The sequence below is a fragment of the Anomaloglossus baeobatrachus genome, unplaced genomic scaffold, assembly GCF_048569485.1.
Source record: "Anomaloglossus baeobatrachus isolate aAnoBae1 unplaced genomic scaffold, aAnoBae1.hap1 Scaffold_3374, whole genome shotgun sequence".
In the NCBI taxonomy this organism is placed as follows: domain Eukaryota; kingdom Metazoa; phylum Chordata; class Amphibia; order Anura; family Aromobatidae; genus Anomaloglossus; species Anomaloglossus baeobatrachus.
The window spans coordinates 70,001-77,970 of NW_027442748.1; the positions used below are offsets into that span (position 1 = coordinate 70,001).

A 7,970-nucleotide genomic window follows, 5' to 3' on the forward strand; every position below is an offset into this window, starting at 1 on the left:
GATAGATTTCAGGATTTAATAGAACAGGATTTAAAAAAGCTGCATGACAGTGTTCACACTCTACCTGCCAGGCACAATTTGTCTTTTAAATTAAGAAAAGCACTGCAGGATCTTGAAACAATGACTGATATTGTAATTAGAATGTCAGATAAGGGTGGGGTTGTTGTAGTAATGGATTCACTGGCTTATTGCACCCAGGTTGAATCCATGCTCAACGACCCCACTGTATACAAAAAAATTGGATTTTGATCCTACTGAGAAATTTTCTGCATTGATTGTCCGATTGATTGATGAAGGTGTACATTTGAATTATATTACTGAGAAACAAAGGGATTATCTCATTGTACAACATCCTGTTACCCCGACTCTGCACGCTTTACCCAAAACACACAAGGGAATATCACCTCCCCCAATGAGGCCAATAGTCTCAGGTATCGGCTCTTCGAATGAACACATGAGTGAATGGCTGGATTCAATACTGCAGCCTTTAACCCATAGAACTCCAGGGTACATCAAAGATAGTATTGACATTCTTGATCAGTTCTCCAATAAAATTTGGCAAACAGGCTTTAGTTGGCTTAGTTGCGATGTTATATCATTGTACACTACTATTCCTTTATCTGTAGCTATACAAGCTTTGATTTTTCATTTGAATAAATATAGCTCCTATTCTTCAGCGTTTCAAAATTATATCGTACAAGTTGCGCAATTTTTGATGGAGCATAATTTTTTCGTGTTCAATAAACAGTTTTATTTACAGTACCACGGAGTTTCTATGGGTGCTAAATTTTCGCCTTCAATTGCGAATTTGATTATGGCTCATTGGGAGGAAAAATACTTATATGATATTAATAACCCTTACTGTAAATTCATCCACTGGTACGGTAGATTTATTGATGACCAGTTATTCATTTGGAATGGTCCCATCTTATTAATTCTGGAGTTCATGAATTATTTAAACAATAATCAATTCAATCTAAAATTCACCCATTTTTGTGACAATAATAAAATTAATTTTTTGGATTTGACTTTCACAGGCATGCCTAACCAGATTATATCCACTTGTATTTATCGTAAACCACTGGCTGGAAATACAATTTTACATGCCATGAGTAGTCATCCTAATCATACAATCAAAGCTGTACCAGTGGGTGAATTTACCAGGGTTTTGCGTAATTGCAGTGAGCATTCTGTATATAACAATGAAGTCAGATCAGCTGAATCCAGATTAAGTGCAAGGGGTTATCCATCCTGGACACTTCAGAGAGCACGCAAGATAGTAGAAAATAAAAAACGTGATCATTTGATAGATTTTTCAAATAAAAACTCTGAATGTAAAAACAATAAGAATAATATGAAATTGCATAACAAAATAGTGCTATCTTTACAATACAGCACACAATTTAATCACATCAAAAATATTATTAAACGTTATTTACCCGTTTTAAATGAAGACCCTGTTCTTGCAACCATACTGCAATCTGGTTGCAATGTGGTTGCTAAAAAAGCACCTTCACTGGGCAACATTCTTTCACCTAGTTTTTTTGTAAAAAATAAACCTGTTTCCACCTGGCTTGAACACAAGGGATTTTTTAGGTGCGGCACCTCACGCTGCCGCACATGTGAATTTGCCTTACCTTGTAGCTCATTTTCAAATACTGGTGAGACTGCCACATATTCCATTTCGAGGTACATTAATTGTAATACCACCAATGTGGTTTATTGCATTAAGTGCACCAGCTGCAACCTACTTTATATTGGTTGTACAGTGAGAAAACTCAAGGTGCGTTTTAATGAACATATCCGGGATATTTATAATTCTAAGGGCCCCGTTATTCCAGCCAGAAATCTCTCATCGGCATCCAGACATTTTATTTCACATCACAATTGCAATACTGACTCCCTGCGTGTTTTTGGCTTAGAAAAAGTTAAAATCTCTCCTCGTGGTGGTGATATCCAACATCAGGTTCTCACACGTGAGGCTTTTTGGATATTTCATTTGGGAACTAGAATACCCAATGGTCTTAATCTGAGACGAGATGTCATGTTTCATTATTAAATCTTGGTAGATAATGTTCGCATGTACATTTCGGATGATAGAGTTTTTTTATGTGGAATTTTAATATCAAAAATCTTTTCTGTATATACGAAAAAATAAAAAAATCTGTTCACTTATTGTTGAATTTTTGTATTGTTGCTTTGTATGTTATCTACCCCATGCTGGCACATGTGCTTTCTGATTAAACACACTCCTCCCATTGGTAGGAGTGAGTTTAAATGCTTGTGAGCAAGACATGTTCACTCAGGCTTGACAAAGAACGCAGGCAGCGTTCGAAACGCGTAGCCTTACGCCGCATATGGGCTCCCTATTTTTGTCATCACATTAATTTTTACGTCCTTTAATAAAATTTTGCATCAGTTTTACTACTACTCCGGAAGCTGGATTTTTCTTTCTTCTATTGGACCCTTGCACTGCCAGAGTGTTATCCTTGCATGCCGGACTTTGCCCCAGTTGAGCTGGATCACCTTTTTTCCTTCTCATTAAAATACAGTGGTCCAAGCAGTTCAAAACAGCATTAATGCAGGAAAGTAGTGCAGATAGGACTACGCGTTTCAGTGGTAAAATCCGCCTTCTTCACGGTCCAGAAGAGATTCAGAAGAGAAGGCGGATTTTACCGCTGAAACGCGTAGTCCTATCTGCACTACTTTCCTGCATTAATGCTGTTTTGAACTGCTTGGACCACTGTATTTTAATGGATCTATGAATAAAAAGTAAGAAATAAATGTTTAACAGCATCCTGGATTGCTCACGTTATTGCTGGATTTTGCTCTGTTGTTGTTCACATTTGTATGGATGACTCCTACATCCTGACCCGGGCACAACGAAGTTAACCAGGTCAGCTGAGGTTCCAGGTGGTTCACAGGAGTGAGCTGGTCTACATTGCTGGACTTATATATATATATATAAAAAAGAAAAAAAAAAAAAGAAACACTTGTGAGGCTCGTGTTGCCCATGGCAATTGCTTGTTAGTTGGTTGCTATGGGTAACCACAATTTTTAAATTAGTATTTTTTTTACACATAAAATGGCCACCAGCAACATCAGGATGGCATCAGAGAGAACAGCGGCCATCAGATCCTTAGCAGCCAATCAGAAATCATGTTTCATGTTTTCTATCCAGGATTAAAAATGAAAGCCAAGCTCTGATTGGTTCCCAACGCCGTGTGTTGTTGGAGATACCTGTCACCGTGTAGGGGTAGTAGATCCAGGCTTTTTCCACACGTAGAACATTCAAGGAACCACGCTGGGTATCCTTCTGCAAAAAAAAAAAAGAGGTGAAAATTAATACTGACCCATAATATGCTCCATAAAGTCCCCCACCGCTTCTTAATGCCACTTGTAAAATAACACTGCTCCTCCCCCACCTGCAGCCCCTCATATAAAAGTACATCTTCGGCTCCTCTGGAGCGCTTACCTGTGCCTGCGCGTCCTCCTCTTCATTCCTGCAGCTGCGGCCCCGGTGATGATTATGTCGGTGCAGGACTGAGGCGCGCTCCTATGCAGCCCTGGCGATTACGGTACGTCGCGGGGCTGAGCAGAGCTGCTCTCCCTCCTGTCACCGGCCGCACTGTACAAATATATTGCGCGCCTGAAAGACACGCATACATCTGAATACCGGCGCGGTCGGTGCAGTCCTGGGGACTCCCACAGTGAACCGCTAGGACCTTTGGTGAGTCACATGACACATGTGATGTCACTAAAGGACCTGCAACTGCGAAAACTTCAGTGATCGTACAGAACTTGTACGATCACTGAAGTTTACGATTGAAAGGCTGGGTGCCAGGGCCCACTCAGGCCTGTGCATGGGCGTACCCAGGATCAAAACTAGGGGGGGGGGGGGGGGCAAGCCATGGTCGTTCAGGTTGTAAAATATTAGAACGGAAAAGGTGAAATGAAACGAAAATTTTGAGAATAAAATGTAATTTTAGCTTATAGCGCCCCTCTCCACACACACACACACACACACACACACACACACACAATACATCCCCCATTACCCACTACATACACACACACACAAATACCATGCACCCCCCATTACCATCTCCCCACGCACACAATACAATGCACCCCCCCATCACCCCCTACACACACAATACAATCCTGATCACCCCCCCCACACACACACACACACACACACACACTACAATGCACCCCCATTACCCTCACACACACACACGCAAAACACGCTCCATTACCCCCCCCCCCACACACACACACACAATACATCCCACCCATCACCCGCTACACATACAAATACAATGCACCCCCCATCACCCCCTACACAACCACCCACAATACAATGCACCCCCACTACTCCCCACACACACACACACAATGCACCGTCCATCAGCCCCTACACACACACACAATGCACCCCGCATCACCCCCTACACACACACACACAATGCATCCCCCATCACACCCCCCACACACACGCACAATACAATGCATCCCCCATCACACCCCACACACACACACACACAATGCACTCCCCCATCACCCCCTACACACACACACACAATGCACTCCCCCATCACCCCCTACACACACACACACAATGCACCCCTCCATCACCCCCTACACACACACACACAATGCACCCCTCCATCACCCCCTACACACACACACACACACACACACACACACACAAAAATACAATGCATCACCCCCTACACACACAAATACAATGCATCCCCCATCACCCCCTACACACACAAACACACACACAAATACCATGCACCCCCCATCACCCCCTCCAAACACACACACACACACACAATACAATGCACCCCCATCACCCCCTATACACACACAATGCACCCCCCATCACCCCCTACACACACACACACACACACACACTACAATGCACCCCCATCACCTCCTATACACACACACACACCACACACTACAATGCACCCCCCATCACCCCCCTATACACACACACACAATGCACCCCCCATCACCCCCTACACACACACACACAATACAATGCACCCCCATCACCTCCTACACACACACTACAATGCACCCCCATTACCCCCCCACACACAGTACATCCCCCCATCACCCGCTACACACACACACACACAAATACAATGCACCCCCCATCACCCCTACACACCACACCCACAATACAATGCACCCCCACTACTCCCCACACACACACACACAAATGCACCCCCATTACTCCCCACACACACACACAATGCACCGTCCATCAGCCCATACACACACAATGCACCCCCTCCCCATCACCCACTCCACACACACAATACAATGCACCCCCCATCACCCCCTACACACACACACACACACACAAATACAATGCATCACCCCCTACACACACACACACACAAATACAATGCATCCCCCATCACCCCCTACACAAACACACACACACAAATACCATGCACCTCCTCCATCACCCCCTCCAAACACACACAATACAATGCACCCCCCATCACCCCCTCCAAACACACACACACTACAATGCACCCCTATTACCCCTCACACACACACACACAATACACGCTCCATTATCCCCCCACACACAGTACATCCCCCCCCATCACCCCCTACACACACACAAATACAATGCACCCCCCATCACCCCTACACACACACCCACAATACAATGCACCCCCACTACTCCTCACACACACACAAATGCACCCCCATTACTCCCCACACACACACACAATGCACTGTCCATCAGCCCGTACACACACAATGCACCCCCCATCACCCCCTCCAAACACACAGAATACAATGCACCCCCCATCACCCCCCTACACACACACAATACAATGCACCCCCCATCACCTCCCCACACACACAATGCACCCCCCCATCACCACCCCCACACACACACACTACAATGCACCCCCCATCACCCCCTACACACACACACACACATACACACTACAATGCACCCCCATTACCCTCACACACACACACACACACACACACACAATACACGCTCCATTACCCCCCCCCACACACAGTACAATCCCCCCCATCACCCGCTACACACACCCACAATACAATGCACCCCCACTACTCCCCCCCCCACACACACACACACACACAATACAATACATCCCCCATCACCCACTACACACACACACAATACAATATATCCCCCATTACCCACTACACACACACACACACAATACAATGCATCACCCCCTACACACACACACACACACACACACACACACAATACAATGCATCACCCCCTACACACACACACACACACACACAATACAATGCATCACCCCCTACACACACACACACACACACACACACACAATACATCCCCCCATTACCCACTACATACACACACAATACCATGCACCCCCCATTACCATCTCCCCACGCACACAATACAATGCACCCCCCATCACCCCCTCCAAACACACACACACACAAATACAATGCACCCCCCCCATCACCCCCTACACACACACACAATGCACCCCATCACGCCATACACACACAATGCACCCCTCCATCACCCCTACACACATTACAATGTACCTACAATGTTACCCCCCATCACTCCCCACACACACACACAATACAGAGCACCCTCCATTACCCCTCCCCCACATACAATACAATACACCCTCCATTACCCCCCTCCCCAGACATAATACATTGCAACCCCTCATCACCCCCTGCAGACACAAATTACACTGCCCTATCAGTACACACACCTGCCTCCCCACTCCCTCGGAATACAGCACTCCCCCCTCTGCCTGTCACAAAACTGTGTCTCCTTCACAAATGTTCCCCCGTTATGTGTCCTCAGACCCTCCCCACACATCCCCATTAATTACACCTGTCTCTTCGGCTCCTCCATGGAGCGCTTACCGCTGCCTGATGAATCCAGTGTGGCGCCCGCAGCACTGTGATGACGTCAGCAATGTGCTGATCTCATCACGTCCTCTCACACATATCCATAGGGGCCCAGGGAAGGGGGGTAGGGAGGCGGTGCCTAAGGGGCGTGGCCATCAATAGCAGGGTCCCACCGGGGGTTATCCCGACCTCCTGGTGGGCCAGTCCGCCCCTGTACGTGAGGATGGGGCCCACAAAAACCTGTACACGGCCCTGCCTGCATCCCTATATGTCACACAGCCTGTACCCAAACTTACCCCTCTCTCAAACACCCTGCACCCCATTTTGTCACAATCTGTACCCCCTCATATGCACTCACCCTGCAACCCCATTTTCCCTCATTACCGGTCACGCGTTCCCATCTCCTTCAGGAATCAGGATCTTCTGGCTTTCTGAGCGGCTCCTCCACTCGGTCACATGGGCATGACATCATCGCAGGTCCTATCTACACCACTAGGATGTATTTTCGTCATCTGGACAAGTTTCTGCTCTGCCTCTGCAGCACTCAGGCTATGTGCGCACGTGTGCGTATTGCATGCATTTATGCTGCGTCTATAGCACTGCAGTGTATATGCATGTGTCCTGCGTCCCCTGCACAATCTATGAAGAGTGTGCATAATCCGTGCGCACCATGCTTTTTTGAACGCAGCGATTTGAGTGTCAAAAATTTGACAAAATCTCTGCATTTAAAAATGTAGCATGTCACTTCTTTCGTGCACTTTGGATGCTGCTCCCACTCTGTCTATGGGAGAGGCGGCATCCCGAGCGCGTGAAATCGCCATCTATTCTGCAGACACACTACATCCATTATGCAGTGTCTGCAGCGATTTGAAGCGCACATGAGCTGCCAAATCACTGCAGAATTTTCTACAGTGACACGACGCAACGTGCGCACATAGGTGGAAGCGCCTAGTGGACCTCCTCTGAGCACAGGGCAACTGCCCCCCTCTGCCACCTCCCGGTAGCTACACTACTGGCGGTCATTAATAGTCCTGGTCTTCTCATAT

The 7,970-nt window shown here is 46.6% G+C and overlaps 1 long non-coding RNA gene across 2 annotated transcripts in view; it reads right to left on the bottom strand.

Annotated features, from left to right (window-relative positions):
* The window catches only part of LOC142271569 (uncharacterized), a 30,138-nt gene extending 22,771 nt beyond the window's left edge, over positions 1-7,367 (bottom strand). The window contains exons 1-2 of one of the 2 annotated variants that reach the window (XR_012736605.1): positions 7,283-7,367; positions 3,241-3,316 (exon numbers count right to left, since the gene is read on the bottom strand). This is a non-coding gene — a long non-coding RNA (uncharacterized LOC142271569). The remainder of the gene's footprint in view (positions 1-3,240; positions 3,317-7,282) is intronic. The other variant, XR_012736606.1, reaches the window with a different exon arrangement.
* Between the last annotated feature and the right edge of the window lie 603 nt (positions 7,368-7,970).